We start from the raw sequence: 17,328 nt of genomic DNA, 5'->3' as shown, positions 1-17,328 counted from the left end.
AAAAAAATGTGAAATGGGAGAGCAACATGGTCTAAAGCTCCGAGTGAAGTGGGTTGGAGCCGGGGAAGAGGAACATGAAAGGAAGAGAACCACTGTCCAATTGAAATGAGAAAAAAGAGTAAGAGAGGGGGGATTGAGAATGCACACAGCGACATTCAGTGTATGATAAGAGACATGTGCCCGCTGTCCTCTCTCATTCACACACACACATACACACACTCACATGTACAGTACACTACCCTTTCCTCTTATCCTCCTCCATTACCTTCTCTTCCTCATCCCCCTCTCTCTTTCATCTGATGAACAAGCAGAAGTGAAGTGTGCCTGTTTAATTGAGTGCGTTGCAGAGGTTAATAAGTTCCTTTATCCCTCTGCTTCAGCACCATAGTGCTGCTAAAGAGCAGTCCGACAGATGAGAGAGGGAGAGAGGAACATCCGGCACTGTGCCTCTGCATTAAGTGCTTCTCTTCTACACACATGCAAATCACAAGAGGGCTTTCACTTATCTCTCTTTCCAATTTTCTTTATCTATCATTCACTCTTTCTCTCTCACACACATATGTGGATGCATACTATTTCACTTTTTTGACATTTCTCACTCCTCTCTTATCTCCCCCCTCTTTTCCTTTTGAGATTTTCATGACTCGTGCCACACTTTTCTGTCAGGCGATTTTCTCATATGACTTCTTTTTTGTATCATGTTGAGCAGCAGGGCTGTTGGATTCTATAATGTTGATGAACCGCTCTGAGGTGAACCACTGGGGGTATGTGAGGACCTCCGTCCTTAAGAGGAAAACCTGCAGCACCATGCCTCCAGCAAGGCAGCGGTTTGGAGCAAAATTGGTCATCTGTCCTTGACCTCTTAGCAAGTAGCCACAGCCTTGTGGATAGAAAAAACAACCCACCTCCCCCCTTTCACACCTAAGTCTCTGCATGTATGATGAGTTTGTGAAAGCTGCTTTGGCTCATGCTGTTTATATTCACACAGACACACACTATTCCTCTCCATATGATGACCTGTGGGGCTGCTATGTCTCACACACGCTGGTCATTTACAAACTTATCCATCCACACACACACATGCACAGTACGTCAACACCGCAGGCATCAAAAATAATATCTGCAGGTCACCCTCAACGTGCTGCTGCTACTTCAACCTGGTCACACAGACACCATCTCTCTTTCCCCATGCTCTTCTTCAGCTGCTGCACTACTTTCAATCTTCTTTAGTTTCCCGGTCACTCATTCACATGCGTGACCTCTGTCCGTCCATCCCCATGCATGCGTCTCTTCATTGCCATGCAAAAACATGTTCACTGACTCACGCGCCTAGGTGCATATTATGAGGGGATAATGACTAAAGAAGACGCCCTATGCTCCATGGTCTCTTGCAGTGGTGTGCATGTGGATGTGATTCTTGAGTGTGTGTGTGTGCAGGTTTCTTGGTGTTTTATGCCCCCAACGTTGTCTTCAAGGCAGCGCTGCCTGGAAGGCACTAGGGTTAGGGTTGGGGTTAGGTTTAGGATTAGGTGCCTTTAAGTCAGCGGTGGCAGCGCTGCCTGGAAGACTACATTGGGGGCATAAAACACCATTCAGTGTGTAGAAGTGTGTATACGTATGTGTGTGTAGAAGTGTGTGCATGTTTGTGTTGTTGTTGTTTGTGTTTTCTGACCTAAGCTCCTTAATGGGGACTTCACAGCAGCACAACAGCAAGCTTCTGATCAGATCCAAATCTGGGGCTGATAGTCTTGCTGGCAGGGCCACATTCAAAGCCTCCTGTCCTCTTCTCCTGGATCTGTTTCCTCCGATCGGCTCTGTGGCCTTGAAATGAATACCTTTCAGCCTGCACTATGCTATCACTTCCAGCCATCAGAGGAGACCGGCAGCCTTTTCACTGTGTTGTCAAGATTGTGAAGAGCTTCTTTTGTATTGTTTTGGAATGTGTGTGTGTGTGTGTGTGCAGAAGGAGACAATAAAGAAAAAGAAAGCCTGGGGAGAATATGTACATGTGTGAAGAGGAGAAGCGATAGAGAGATGATGTCTCCCAATTCTTTCTCTATCTCTCTGGCAGACAACTCAAGTGTCAGACCTGTTTTGCCACACCAAGAGGCTCTTCATGCTAATGAATATTTAACAGGTAACAGTATATCAATTGAGAAACTCCCAAGTTTCATTCCCTTTGCCCTCCATCTCTCTCAGTCTCTCTCTCTGTCTCTCACACACACACACACACCTGTACTGCCGCCGTCACTGCAGGAGTTACTCTGTGTGTGTGTGAGAGAGTGTTTTCTCATTGCGGAGGCAGAGATTGCGTAAAAAAAAAAACACAGCTGTCAACACAAAACTAAGAGACATGTAAACAGTGTTGTTAATGCAAAGCTGTGAAAGCTATTTGCTGCCTCAGAATACATTGGTTGAATCTGCAAGGAATGGGGATATATTTCTCATTGTGTATTTGCTTGTTCTTTGTTTGTTCTGGTTGTAAATTAAGCCTCGGATGTGTACTGTATACACATGTGTGTTCTTTGTGCATTGTGTGCGTTTGTGTGTGTGTGTGTCGTTACCCATGTCTATGAGGCCAATTGTTACGTCATGAACATGTACAGTATGTCTTTTGTAAAGACTATGTTGTGAGAATGTTTATAAGATGCTCTTGACATATTTATCTCAGATTGTGAGTATGTTTAAATGACATCATGATTCACATCCCACAGTTGTGTCTGCAAGACCCCTCGAAAGATTTTGTTCACCAAAGGCACCTGTGTAGCAGTCTAAGAGGAGAGGGTGTTTTCCACTAAGCTGACTATACATCACATCCGTTAGACCGCTTTCAGGAAGGCCTGGCACACTGAGGATGAGTTATGTCTCTTCATTAACTCTCTCTCTCTCCACCAGTGTGTGTGTGAGAGAGACTTTGTGTTATGTGTCTTTCTGCTGGCTATAAATCACAGGATTTCTTAAATTTGAGAAAAGGAAGGAACTGTGCGTTCATCTATCTTCCAGCGAGGCTTGGATTGTGAGGGTAAATAACAAGATCTGCAGCTTTGAAACAGTAATGGAATCTACCTTAAACAGACTGAAACTGAACAAACAAGTGAAACATGGCTTAGTCTAAACAGGCATGCATGCAGTGGATGTCTGGAACATCAGTTTTTGGATGCTTTGTGCATTCATGGAAATGTTGGGCATCAAAAAAATAATCTGACCTTTTATAAGGTGCTTGATTCTGAAATAACCTACACAGCAAATTGGACAGTGTAAATTATACTCTCCAATTTAATATATATAGGAGTACATTTTACACCCGTTTCAGTGTATATATGGGTCCAAGTGTCCAGTGTTCTCCCAACACTGGACACTGGAGTTAAAATATTAACACTATGACAGAGTTTAATTTCTAACACCACACGTGTTTAAATAAACTCATTCATAGGCATCATTTAATTCTACTTTGTGTAACTTCAACACCTGCAATAGTAAGTTCTGCAACACTAAAATAGTCAAATTAAACTCTGATTCAGTGTCCTTTTGGCACTTGATGGGGTAAAATGTACCACTTTAAAGTGTTTAAATAAACTCGTTCATAGGCATCATTTAACTCTACTTTGTCTAACTTCAACACCTGCAATATTAAGTTCTGCAACACTAAAATAGTAAAATTAAACTCTGATTCAGTGTCCTTTTGGCACTTGATGGGGTAAAATGTACCACTTTAAAGATAATATTTACTGTAGCATCAAAATATAGACACACTGATTTTCAGAGTACAACTTACTCTTTTGCAGATATTATGCAAAATTCTGTTTGTATACACTCACTAAAATAACCTTTAACACCTATGACTATAAGTAGTTAGAGGTTTAGAACTCAATATTTTTCAACATATTTTATTTTAAAAGACAACAGTATCAAAAAAGCATTACAATGCTTGCATCAGTTAAAGACAATACAGCAACAACATTACATTACATGACACACACATAAATAAAACTTTTGCATGGTACATGTTCAATCAATTTATCAGAACACACAGGTCATTCATCAAAACCATGATAACTGCAAGTCAAATGGTCAACTCAACAACTCCAAGGAGAGTCTGTGAAAAACTGTATCAAACAGTATATATTAGCATTACAATGCTTGAATCAGTTGAAAAACATTACAACATTACATAACACACACACACAAATAACATTACATGAAACACACATACAAATAAACATGTTCAAGGTACATGTTCAGTCAATTTACAAGAACACATGCACGGGAACCACATACTGGTCATTCCTATCAAAACCATATGTTGTCTGCAAGTCAAATGGTTTGAAAAACCGCAACTCATCAACTTTAAGGGGAGATGCATCATACCCATTTCCCTCAATAACATGATAGGAATGAAGATGTTCACAAAAACCAAGAGTCTCAAAATCCTGTATAGCAAGAAAATATTTCCCTGCAAAGATCACAATGTCACTTATTTGTCTAAATACTGGCATCCCATCTTCTACTTTGGAACAAACAAGACCAGGGCGATACTCTGCCCCATAACATGTGATCCAGGAGACCACATCAACTTCACAGTTCATATCAACATGCAGACTGTCGGCAATCATGTCACCATTTTTTAAGTCAACAACTGGAACTGTTTTTGCTGGTCCACAATCAATGCTTTTTAAAGGCATTGATTCCCAATGATATGCAATTGCCATCTGATGTTTTTGGGCTAAAGACTTGGTTATATTTTTGAAATTTTTAACAGTGGTCTTAAAAAAACTATGTTTAGCTTCGAATCTCATACCTCAAAAGTGAACAAGGAGGCCAATTTTCCGAATAGCTCTGGGGTAGTGAATCATAAAGTGTTGCTTTGGAATTAAGTTGCGATGTGGATACAGTTCTTTGAACAACCTATGATGATCAATAATGAGATACTTAAGGCATGTTGTCATACCCTGTGTAATGACTGGTGAAAATACAATGTTAATAATTTGTAGTAGTAGTTATCAACAGTCTCCAATGTGCATTACCTTCAGACACTACATCTCCAAATATGAGGGGTAAATTCTGAATCAAACAAAATGATTGAATGGTATTTAGACCAATCCCATTGCCAGTTTGCTCCAGATTTAGTCTACTAGGACGATTATTTCGTTCAAGATACCCATAGTTGTAGGCATATACTCTTTCAATGATATTTTGTTTAGATATGATTTTGTTGTCTGAAAGATACCCAAACAACAGCTTCAACTCAAACTGCCCCACCCCTTCTAATATGTCATGCATGAGATCGACTGCATAATTATCAGAGACATGAAAGTATTGCAGATCATTTAGTGAGCAAGTTCGCTTAACCCCAGATGATGATGGTACTGTGGGATCCTGTATGTCACTGCAATGTTGAGCATGTAGAAATTGGTTACGCAAAATGAAATCCTGCTCATCATCAGTGAAAAGCCTTTGGCAGTGATCCTTATCTGCTAAACAAAAGCGGCAAAAATATGTGGCACTAAAGGACTCTACATATCCAAGTAGTGTGTGCAATCCCAAATTGTCCCCAGTCACTTGTGCAACTGTTCCATACACCGGTGTATCAGAAAACGGAACATTAATTCCCATGCACTCAAGAATTTTAGGTCTCGTACAAGGGGCTCCAAGATTGCATTAAGGCCATACTTTTTGATATCCTGGCTATGAAACAGTGCAATAAGATGAATATTATTCAGAGCAGAATTTATCTTTGGAGACACATTTCTCAGGACAAAGTAGATACTCCCAGTCTTATGGATACCATGCTTTGATCCAAGTGGATAAGCTGTCTCAAACTCATCGAAGAAAAGCTGAATTTGGAGCATTTTTATTGTTGGAGAAGAGGGGGTGACTTTTAAAATAACTACCATCACAAAAATCTTGGTAGACGCCACTTCTCTCACTAGGCTGAACTGCAAACGTCTTTGTTGGAAAATATAAACCTTAAAGTCTCCAATAAGGAGATATACACAAATTTGTATGTGACAGGAACCTGATCATAGGTTCGATTTCCAGACCAGAGGTTCGATTTCTTCTTGAGTCATACCGCACACCCAAAGCAATCTCAATGGGCTCCACCAATCCTCATTTCTCACCATAATATCTTTTCCATTTTGTCTCTGTGTTCACATTGGTGAATGGATTATCCAGGTTCTCAAAATAATCGTCTAATTTGCCTTTCACATTCTCAGGAAGTAAATTCAGAATATCATCTTTGATATTTGTATGAACCTCATCGACAAGTTCCTCTAAATTGTCAACAACAGACTTAACTACAGTATTTGCTACACCACAGCTCAGAAGTTTTCCAATAAGGGATGCACACATCTCTTGAGTACTTTGCCTAGTCCTTTCACTGCTTGTTGAACTTTCAGGCTGCTCTACAGCATCACAGGAAGGCTCAATTTGTTGATCAGGACAACAAGACGAAGAGGTTTTGTCACAATGATCTACACTGCTAGCTCTGTGTATTTTGTGGAGATGCTTTCTAAAGCCTGAAAAAGTGCTGAACCTTTGACTACACCCATTTTGATCACATAGCAACTGAAATTTCTAACCAGGGTAAAAGGCATGGGAAAGTTTTAGATGCCGAACCAGATCTCTAACAGAGTTAAACATAAATTTGCACACAAATCATGAAAGTATCTTATTCAATTCCATTCAGTTGTTTCAATTAAGAATCTTAGCTCTGAGATCCTAGAGATCCTGAAGTCCTACATCAATATTGTAAATGGTGGTCTGGACAAATGTATACATGTTGTGCAGAGCCTGGTCATAGGAGATGCCCAACACATAGTGTGCTTTGAAAAGTTCGTCGAAGGCAGAAAGTGACGACTTAGCCTTGCAGGGAATCAGCTGCCCATCCACCACAATGTAGAAGTCATTAATGTTTTTTTTTGTCGTCCTAACTGCAAGAATGTAGGGCTGCCTCATCTCGTCTAACCCTCGGATCTCCTGAAGGCTGCGGCATGACTAAAAAAATTGAAAGAATATTATATTACAACGTAGACAACATGTCAAAATATTCTTTAAAGCGTAACTCAACAAAATGCAACCTAGGGTCTTTTTAAACTTTAGTTTAAAAGCATAATTATCTCGAAAGAGCCACTTAAGATTGACAGTATTGTCGTTTTTGATCTAAGTATTACCAGGGTCTCTACAATAACTCGAGCATTAAGAACATTGTGTATGTACACAGAGTTTACTAAAAAGAAAGGTTTTGGACAACTCACTTCATGACTAGCAAGATGGCTGCGAGCGGAAAACCAAGTTAGTTGTTCAAAACCTTTCTTTTTAGTAAACTCTGTACACAAACAGGGGTTCACCCTTTATTACGACATCCAGTTATTACGACAACCCTCTGTTACGACATACCGTTATGACGACATGCCTCTATTTAGACATGCCCCTACTCCGATTTTTTCAACATCCTAGATGCATGAGCTGTTTTCATGTCATCTGCACCTGCAGCTACATCAACAATCCACCCGCCATCCACTCCAAACAATGTTTTTCCCAATAATTGATATCGGCACACATTTCAGTCAAAACCTATAGGTGATTTTGAGCTGGCCATGTGAATAAATGTTACACATTATGTAAAACACAGGTAGCTCTCCTCATTGAGTGCATCAGTCAAAGATAAAAAACTAGATGTACCGCAGAACGGTACAAAATATGACTGCCGCCCAGTCCAGCACATGTTTTCCAAAAATAAGTCACGCTGAAAGGCATATATGATTCTAACTGTCTCACTGAATTGCATTATGCACACTCAATTCTCACTGGTATCTGCTAGACAACAAGTACCAAAACATGATTAGTTCATAGATTTCACATGTAATATACATTTTATACAACCCCACCACCATCTTGCCTGTTCATAATTCTGAGAAATTCTTGAATTGTGTGCATGTGTGCGTGTACATGTTTATGTTTATGTGTGTGCGTGCATGTGCTTGTGTGTTTGCCTGTTTATGTGCCTGTGTGTGTGCATGTGCATGCATGCGTATATATGTCTACTGTGTGAGTATGTGTCATACGTAGGATTACTGTGAATGTATGTGTGTGCGTGTGTATCTGTTTATGCACATGTGTGCATATGGAATGGGTTTACATGACCCCTGGAGGCAAACATACGCAAAAAAATTGGTCATCCTAGGCCCTACGGTTCTCAAGATATTCACAGAAAACTGTGTCTGCCCTACCCTCCTTTTGGGGGCTCCAGTCCAGCGGGGGGGCTACAGATCAAAACGAAAAGCGATGGTTCCATGCTATCCATGTGGGGTTACATGCCCACTAAGTTTCGTGTACCCCGGTCTTTCAGTGTCCCGGGAATCCTTGTTGGTGTACGGTCACTAAATGTACACATACATTATTTTATTGTAAGGCCCCCCATGAACGAAAGTCCACGAAACTTGGCATGCATTCGGAGGGTGTCATAATGATCCTACACTTTCAATTTCGTGCAGTTTTGACCATGTCAGCCAGAGATATTGTGATGAAAACACCTAATGTTTTGCTTTTTAATTTTTAACTAGGTGGCGCTATACATGAAATAAGTGGTAATGGGATAGGTTGACATGCCCCCTTAAGACCAACATACAAAAAAAAGGTGGACCTCCTAGGCCCTACGGTTCTCGAGATATTCACAGAAAACTCTCCGGCCACCTACAGGCCAGTTGGTGTATAGTAACATAAATTAATTTATTGTGTGGCCCCCCATGAACGGAATTCCACGAAACTTGGCATGCATTCAGAGGGTGTCATAATGATCCTACACTTCCAATTTCGTGCAGTTTTGCCTATGTTAGGTCACAGATACCTGCGATTACAACACCTCATTTTTACTTTTTTGTGTTTAACTAGGTGGCGCTGTACATGAAATGAGTGGTTATGGAATGGGTTGACATGGCCCTTTGAGATCAACATACAAAAAAAATTGTCGGCATAGCCTACTGGGTCTTTGTTCCTTTATGAATGAACACATTTTTAAAAAAGAAATTAGCTGATCTAGCCGTAGTCTACTCTATTTACCTTCAATATGTCAATGTAATGTCAAGGTGAATGAACACATTAGCTACTGCTGTTTTGTCTAAAAGTACACATAATCATAAAGTTGCAGCTATATTTGCCGCTACAATTACAGTGTTGTGCTGACCGTTTTCACCAAAGGGGCTGAGAACCTGCATTTCATGATTCACAGCTGAACTACGTTGTAGGCTACCGGAAATGCGACTGAACGAAAGAACGAACGATTCAGAACGAATCATCTTGGCGAACTGAACGACGCAAACTGTGTCAAACTGTAAACGAACAACAAAATCCACCTCTAGTTGCTTGATGGATCCCTACTGGAGCTGCTTCTCCTACTGCCACTGCTGAGCTTGCGCTGCATGTTTTTCAGCTTCCAAGGAATGTACCCCTCATTGCTTTCAGCATCAAAAAAGTGCACCTGTAGACATAGAAAGAAAGATAGATAGATAGGACAAACATATATAAAAAACATTTACACAGATTGAATAGGTTATATAACATAAGCAACATAAAACACCAGCCTTAAATACTCACATATCCTTTTTCAGAGTATGGATCTTTTAAACAGGGGAACATGGTAACAATGCCTAAGGGCTTCTACATACTCGACGCACCCGACCGGTAGCGCGACAACGTGACGTCAAAATGACGTAGATCTTGCTGGCGCGCCAGGGTTTTGACCGGGTAGCACACGGTAGCGCACCACTCATTTTTTTTCAGATGAGCGCGACAAGGCAGAAACAGGAAGATGGACTAGTTCGAGGGCAAGCGAGAGTTGCAGCAGAGCCCGTCTACGGAGAGCCTCCCCACTCTCTATTAATCCTAGTTCACCTAGATGGCGATTGCGGGCGAGTCCAAAATACATGGGGTCCTATGGAGCTACATGGCTACATTTATTGTTTTCACCTATTTAACTGAAACCCTCAGATTTTATTTTATTTTTCGCAAAATGGATATGGATTATCAATCAAAAGTGAAATAACCCGGGAGTCATGTCCTTTCGTTTTCTTACAGGTTGGGTCGTTGTTGCCCATAACACGCTAGCATTGATGCTATGCTATGAGCATGCTAATGAATGACGTCATTGACACGTTTGGCTTTTTAGAACAATTAAGTGACTTTAAAAAATATAATACTCAACCAAGTGTATTGTCTTTGCCTCCCCGTTCGAATACAATATTCAAATTACTTGAAAAAAAATTATATCCAGAGAAAAGTGGATTTTGAGGGGTACAGCTCCATAGACCTCCATTTATTCTGGACTCGCCCGCGAGCGCCCCTAGATGCAGTACCACACCGGAAGAGTTCCGAGAGTGAAGGTTCTCCCCTTATTAGACATTCTCTGGTTGCAGTGTTTTGTTACAGTCGTGAAGTTTTAATAGTTTGCTGGATAAGTTAACAAAGTTACCAGTGAGAGTTGCAACACATGGAATTATAAGGAAAGAATAGAAACTATTTATTTTCAAACAAAGGATATCTATTAAGGCCTGAACAAAATCTCTTTCCACTTCAGGAAATTACACAAACTCAGCCAGCTGTTGGCTAGCTAGCCAGCTAACTAAACTGTTTAAATTATTAACATTTCCCTCGGGATGACTAAAGTATCTATCTATATATCCATCTATCTATCTATCTACCTGTGCACACACCTTGGAAACTAGATGATAATGATGATGGTAGTTGTGAATAGTAGCAACCAAAGTCTGAAGTACCATCACAGAGGCTAGCTACTAGTGTTTCTTACTGCAGCTTCTTCTGCTGTGTAACATAGTTAGCGTTAGTCTTTTCACAACAGCGACACCTCTGTTCAGGAGAATATTGCAACTAGTGTCGCGACTACCACACGCGAGTATAAATGGTTACGGCGCCTCTGTGATGTCACATTGTTGCGCTACTGGTCGGGTGCATCGAGTATGTGGGACGTTTAATGCATAGCGTGTCCTGACATCCATGGGTGGAGCACTCCTGAGAAAGACAAACATTTAAATTACTACTCCTTATTTGGAAAGATCTGGCATCAAAGTTTATTTTTTAGAAAGTTGTTGTAACTCAAATTAATGACATTAAAAGAAAAAAAGGCTTACCCATACTTCTCGATCATAGCTGCTACAACGATGTTGACCAGTTTGCGCCGTACTATATCTTTAACCTCCTTTGTTTGACTATATTCTCTAAGTATTTTCTCACCTCCTGGCTTTAAGTCTTTGAACAAGCTTGGAAAAGAAAGTTAAGACACAAAGTGGGGTGTTTAATTTGGATGATTTTAAATAACATATGGATAACTAGAAATTAGCCTAAGCAGTGTACTGTAGCTGTGACACTGGTATGAGGTAAAACATTTAATGCATTTATTTGCGGACATTTAATGTATGCCTTACATAAAAGCACCACATTTCTCTGGACTACTCATATCTTGACAAATGCCAGCACTGATGAATTTGAATACTGGTATCTCTTATTCACTCAACGTGAAGCAAAGGAGAAAAAAAACTTTACCTCTTTGGCTTGTGAGGAATGGTCATCACTAGCATCCATTCTTGGAGACATTATTACAGTGTCATCAGTATGCCGTCTTTTAAGGGACACGGATGAAGTGTGGCTGTTTGATGAAGGACTCGGTGAGGGAGAAAGGGTGTCTGTACATGAGGACTGTACAAGTGAGTCTAAGAAGAAAACCCCAAAATCAACAACAAAAACAGGTCATCAAGTTAATGGAGCATTCAGAGTAGGACTTAAAACTATTTTTTATTATATTGATGGAAACAATTAAACAAACTAAAATAGAAACTTAGCAAAGGCAGGATTTATATATTCATTGCACCACCAGACTATCCATTTTAGTTAGATGGACACTGTAGAAACACAGCAAGAATACAGTACATTTCCTATATACATACATTCCCTGAGTGGCAATCAACAACAGTCCAAATTATCTCTGACTTCTCCTCACGAACATCACAGAATACCTCTTCGTCAACCTCTGTTCCTGTTTCATCCACAATATACACACTTGTCTCACTGGGGATGCTGAACTTCTCTTTAGCTATAAATACACAGAGGCCGTATGAATCATTAATGGCCACTTTATTCACATCTCGAATCTTGATTTACATTTAATGAAGATATTTTCTGAATATTTAAAGGCATTTCAAATGTTTTATATATAGCTGTTGACCTGGCGTCTATAGGGGCTACATCAACGCATTTGTTCGCAACTGATTTGTACAAATGCAAATTCAGTTGTAAACTCAATTCACATAGAATCACATAAGTCACCCATTTTTGGCCAAGGGAATTGTATGTCATCTGGTAGTGCATCAACACAAGCCTAACTAACCAGTATTTGTAATAACATCCATGTCTCATTAAAATAATATATGCCACCTGCTAACTATCATTTGTTACAGCGAATGGCAGAACACTGGTCATTCAATCCAACTCATCTCTGAATAAAGTCTACCATGCAATACTCTCCTTCGTACAAAATGGCGGTAATGTTAGCGCTACCACAGCTACACTTACTGGCTGCCCTCAAAGACAGATTGCTTCACCTCTTGGAATTTCAGACTCTGAAAAATAGACAAACTTTCCCATTTTAATTGAAGAGATTCGTATAATTTAGGACCTTACCCTGCTGCAGAAAACCCGAGTGGGAGACTCCATCCAGTTCCAGTTTTATAGCAATTCCATACCAATATTTTGTATTTGACACCACGAACGTCAAATTAATTGAAACATTGAGGGCAAAATCCAACATTTATTAGAAAATAGTTTGGTCAGGTTATAGTTTGGCGCGCTAAAATTTGCTAGTCGCTTATGTGGGTAGCGTTAACGTTCACGTTAGCAGTAACCTGTACAATTCACAGTAGCCTAGGCTAGCTATAGCTTCGTCAACCTAGTTACAGAAAAAGTAAAACATGACTAGTTTTATAGCAATTCCATACCAATATTCCATATTTGACGCCACGAACGTCAAATTAATTGAAACATTGCGGGCAAAATCCAACATTTATTAGAAAATAGTTTGGTCAGGTTATAGCTTGGCGCGCTAAAATTTCCTAGTCGCTTATGTGGGCAGCGTTAACGTTCACGTTATTCCAAAACACCTCGTTAACCCAGCCCATTCTTAGCACAAACGTTAAATTTAATTATGGATGATTATATTAACTAATATTGACGACACAAACTAAACAAATGCAGCCAGGCAGCCGAGAGCCTCTTCTTCTCGAATGGACTTCTTCTCCAGAGAGAGACGTTTGACAACGTAATGATGTAACATGCGGACCAGACGGACTCAATCAGATTATAAACACCCAGATAGTTCGTGCAGCAAAAATAAACTCTGCACCAACAATGAACAAAGAATGAACACCGCTACGACACACTGACAAGTGTACATAATACCCAGTAATATGTACATAATACTTTTTATACAGTGTGAAAAAATATACTCTACAACCTCAGACTCTGGGAAAATATCACTTTGGCATTTGCTGTGTACCTGTTTATGTTAGCTGTTTTGCTACCAGTATTTGGTTCTGTCTTTCCTTATTTCACCACATTTGCCTCTTAACTCTTCTGTCGGTCAGCTCTGCTTTTTCCTTCCTCATCAGTCTGATTAGATTGTGTGTGTGTGTGTGTGTGTGTTTGCTTGTTTATTGAGGGTGTTATGTGGAAGGAATGCTGAATACCATGAGACCATAGTATCAATATTCCTGTGAGCGCTACAAAGCCCTTAGGAGATGAAGCAAGGACACAGATCTTATCTGTGTGTGTGTGTGTGTGAGTGAGTGAGAGAGAGCATGTAAAGAGTGTATGAGTGTGTAAGGACTGTGTGACTACTGTGTGTGTGAGTTTGATAGACCACCTCAGCCATTTGAGATAAATTTAGAGGATGTGCATTGAATAATTTAGAGCCTCCAAAAATAAGAAAATTTCTCCTGAAACCCCATCATGGTGTCATATGGTCAGAAACCTACATCATCAACACAAGAGATGTTTCTCCTACAACAGGGATTTCCAAACTGGTACGTGTACCACAGGTGGTATGCAGAATTCCACTAGGGGGTATGCGAGATGAAAAGGGAAATGTCTGAAAGGGTCACTTTTTTTTAGTGAGCGGAGACAGGATGCGTGTGGTCATTACGGTTATCATTTCATATATTGCAGTACCATGCAAGACCATGGTTCTGTTCGAAATGGAAGACAGCTGCCTGCTGCCTCCATCCTTAAATAGAGAGCTGTCTCACTAGACATGACTTTGGATTGAATGAATCTTTTAAAAATGAGTGTAGTACTCTAGAATCTTTGGTTAACACTACCGTATGACGTTAGCAATAACTGGAACGTTTAACTAAACTAGCTTACGTAAGCTAGCAGGCTAATGGTAGACATTAGTTTGACGGGTGGCACATTTATCAGACCAGACGCTTTCAATGGTTACAACAATGGTATATCAGATAGTAAGGTGTTTATTTCTTGTGTTTATCTAAGCAAAATAATGTCACACAATTCAGCAGCCAGTTGTCACTTTTCACAGCTGTTTCAGACGTTGCTGCAAAGGATTATGGGTGATAGGGAGCATGAAGTGTGCATCGATGCTGCCTTCAAAAACGACCGTATTCGGGAAATCTAAGATATCTTAGAAGGCAACAAATTTTTTTAGGTTTCGAACCGCACTTGCTGGCTCGCTCCCCAGTTAGGCAGCAGTTTTTACCGTTTTGAACAGAGCCCATATCTTGTGCTAATGCTCATGTTGGTGGTGTGCTGTTATAGGCTACTTCCCTTTTTCAGTGTATGATGTTATGTTGACTTGAAAAACTCAGATGGCTGCAGATGGATTATTATACTGCTATCTAGTGGTTGGGGAATGTTTCACATAAAACTACTGTAGTGTCCTTAAGAATCCATACAGTATCACAAAAAATGATATTGTGATACTCAAGTGTATCTATCCTATATATGTTTTACACCCCATCTGAAGAAGCAGGTTGCTATAAGTTGTGTATACTATCTATGTACTTAAGTAGTACTAACAATGGTACTTTCACAAATTTAAAAGATCAGACTTGTCAGCGGATCTATGAACGGTGTTTAATAATTAACAGCAGACATTAAAAGTAATGTAATGATACTGGTGTTGTTTGAAGTCCCTTTCAATCCATCACAAGTCGGCCTCCTATATTGTGCTGTCCACCCTTCGAAACCTCCTCCTGGGGATGGACCAGTAAGGATTCCTCTTGTCCTCTCTCGCAGTCCAGAAACTGACCTCTTCTGCCTTCTCCTCCCATTGGTCTCCGCTGACTCAAAACTTTCTCCTTTTCCTCTTCTCTGCTCAAACCTTCTGAAGCAAAATATATGGGGAACGTTTTATTATAAACCCAATACGGAGTAGCTTAGATGTTTAAATGTGAGCTCCATCAGTGCTGGCTAGGATTAAGTGTGATTTCAAGTGTACTTTTCATATTCATTGTGAGCTGATTTCTTCTACTCACCCAGTGTTGAATCCACTTCACCCAGAAGACTGTCAAGTACAGCTTTCACATCATGTTCCCTCTGTCGTTCTTCAGTCTCCAGTTCTTTTCCATCTTTGCATTTATCTTCTCGACTGCATCCAAAAGGTTGTTCATGAATGTCACATCAATCTCCCTCTTTTCATTCGGTTTCCATTTCTTCCGTCTCTTTGTCAAGAAAAGCATCCAGATAATTTATGACTCAGGACATCCTCAGGAATATCTGCGTTCAGAGTGAAGCCCTCCTTGCTCTCCTCAGCTAACTTGATGGTTTTGCCATGGATTTCCTGTCTAGTGCTGTCCAGGTCCACCTGTTGTAGTTTCCTGATGAGGAGCTTAAGGAGTTCCCTTTTTGTCTGCCTTTTGTTTTTGTGACTGACTTCATCAACAATAACACCCAAAGTTTCAAGTTTGCTCCTCAATTCCTCCAGTTTGTATTTCTTAACTTTCTTCTTAATTGATTTACTTGTATCTCCATCGCCGTGCTGCCGTCCTGCCAGCCCATACGGAAAAAAAACTGGAAAAAAGAATTTACCACTGCCTCAGTAGTACATTTTTATATAAGGTTAATATGTGTAATATATGATTTACTCCTGAAAGTGGCCCCTTTTGCATTTTTCTCATACAACTATATTATGAGAAATAAGTATACATAAAGTAAACGTTGTGTATGATATTTATAGGTTATGTAAGTGTCACAGGTAGGAGGCGCTAGAGCCACACCCTTTTATTCTTTAAACCACCGCTGGGGAGCGTGCTGTACCCCTCAATGAAGCCAGAGACTAAACATTAGTACAAAAATATATTTATTTGTTTCAGACTAAAAATGTAATAGAGTCCATGTCCACGTGGCAGTCCAGGTCAGTCCCAAGATGGCAGCACACAAGTCTAGAGCTCCTGACCCCACCTCAGTCCTCCCTGGGGATTAATTGGACGAAGCTGGAGAATGGAAGGGTGCCCCGTGTGGAATCCTGGCCCATGGTCTCCATCTCAGTCCGCTGTGGTAGGCTAGAAAACAGGCAGGGGCAAAAGTGTTTGAGCGTCGATTATGCTATGCTCAGCAATCCTCCCGCTGCTTAGGCCCATTTGAGATAACAGAAGTTTCTTATAATCACAATCACAGCATACGTGAAAAGCACAACATCTAATGCCCACTACCCCCACTAAATGGCTACTGAAGGTAGCGAAACTTGGATCAAGCACCAGTGTGGAAAGTAAACTTTCACACAACATTCACAGCAACCAATATAATCACTTCAAGAAAAAGGCTACCAATCAGCTGTTACTCGTTAAGGCGGAACATGCAGGGAAGTCGCTACACAGTATTGGAGGAACACATTAAACAGTTTAGTCCAATTTAGTCCAGAGGGCGAGGGGCAAAAAACTACCCGACGCGCAGCGGAGGCCTCCACCCGAGTCCATTAATTCCGTATAACTGGACACACCTCGAAGGCCGTTATCCCGCTTATCACCCAGTTGCCACTGTAAAGCAAAGGAAACACGCGGTTTTGTTTAAAAAGAAGCTCAAGTTCAGCTTGTTGTACAACTTCAGATAGCATGGACAGTTAGCTTGTTTACAGTTGATTCCATTGTTGCGAAGCCTGCAACCGTAGTCCTACTATGGTTGTTATAGTTACCATTCATAAGCATTGATATGGAACGGTGTCCTGTTATTCAGAATTAATAGCCACCCCAACAGCCAATCAGAAAAGAGTATTTCTTCTCTCGGGGTGATAAGTGCATGATAAACTTTATA

This window comes from Alosa pseudoharengus, unplaced genomic scaffold (genome assembly GCF_046254945.1).
Source record: "Alosa pseudoharengus isolate Yale_2024_CS ecotype anadromous, Long Island Sound unplaced genomic scaffold, YU_APseudo_1.1 YU_APseudo_1.1_scf_7, whole genome shotgun sequence".
In the NCBI taxonomy this organism is placed as follows: domain Eukaryota; kingdom Metazoa; phylum Chordata; class Actinopteri; order Clupeiformes; family Clupeidae; genus Alosa; species Alosa pseudoharengus.
The sequence above is the reverse complement of the archived record's forward strand: the minus strand, read 5'-3'. Positions refer to the sequence as shown.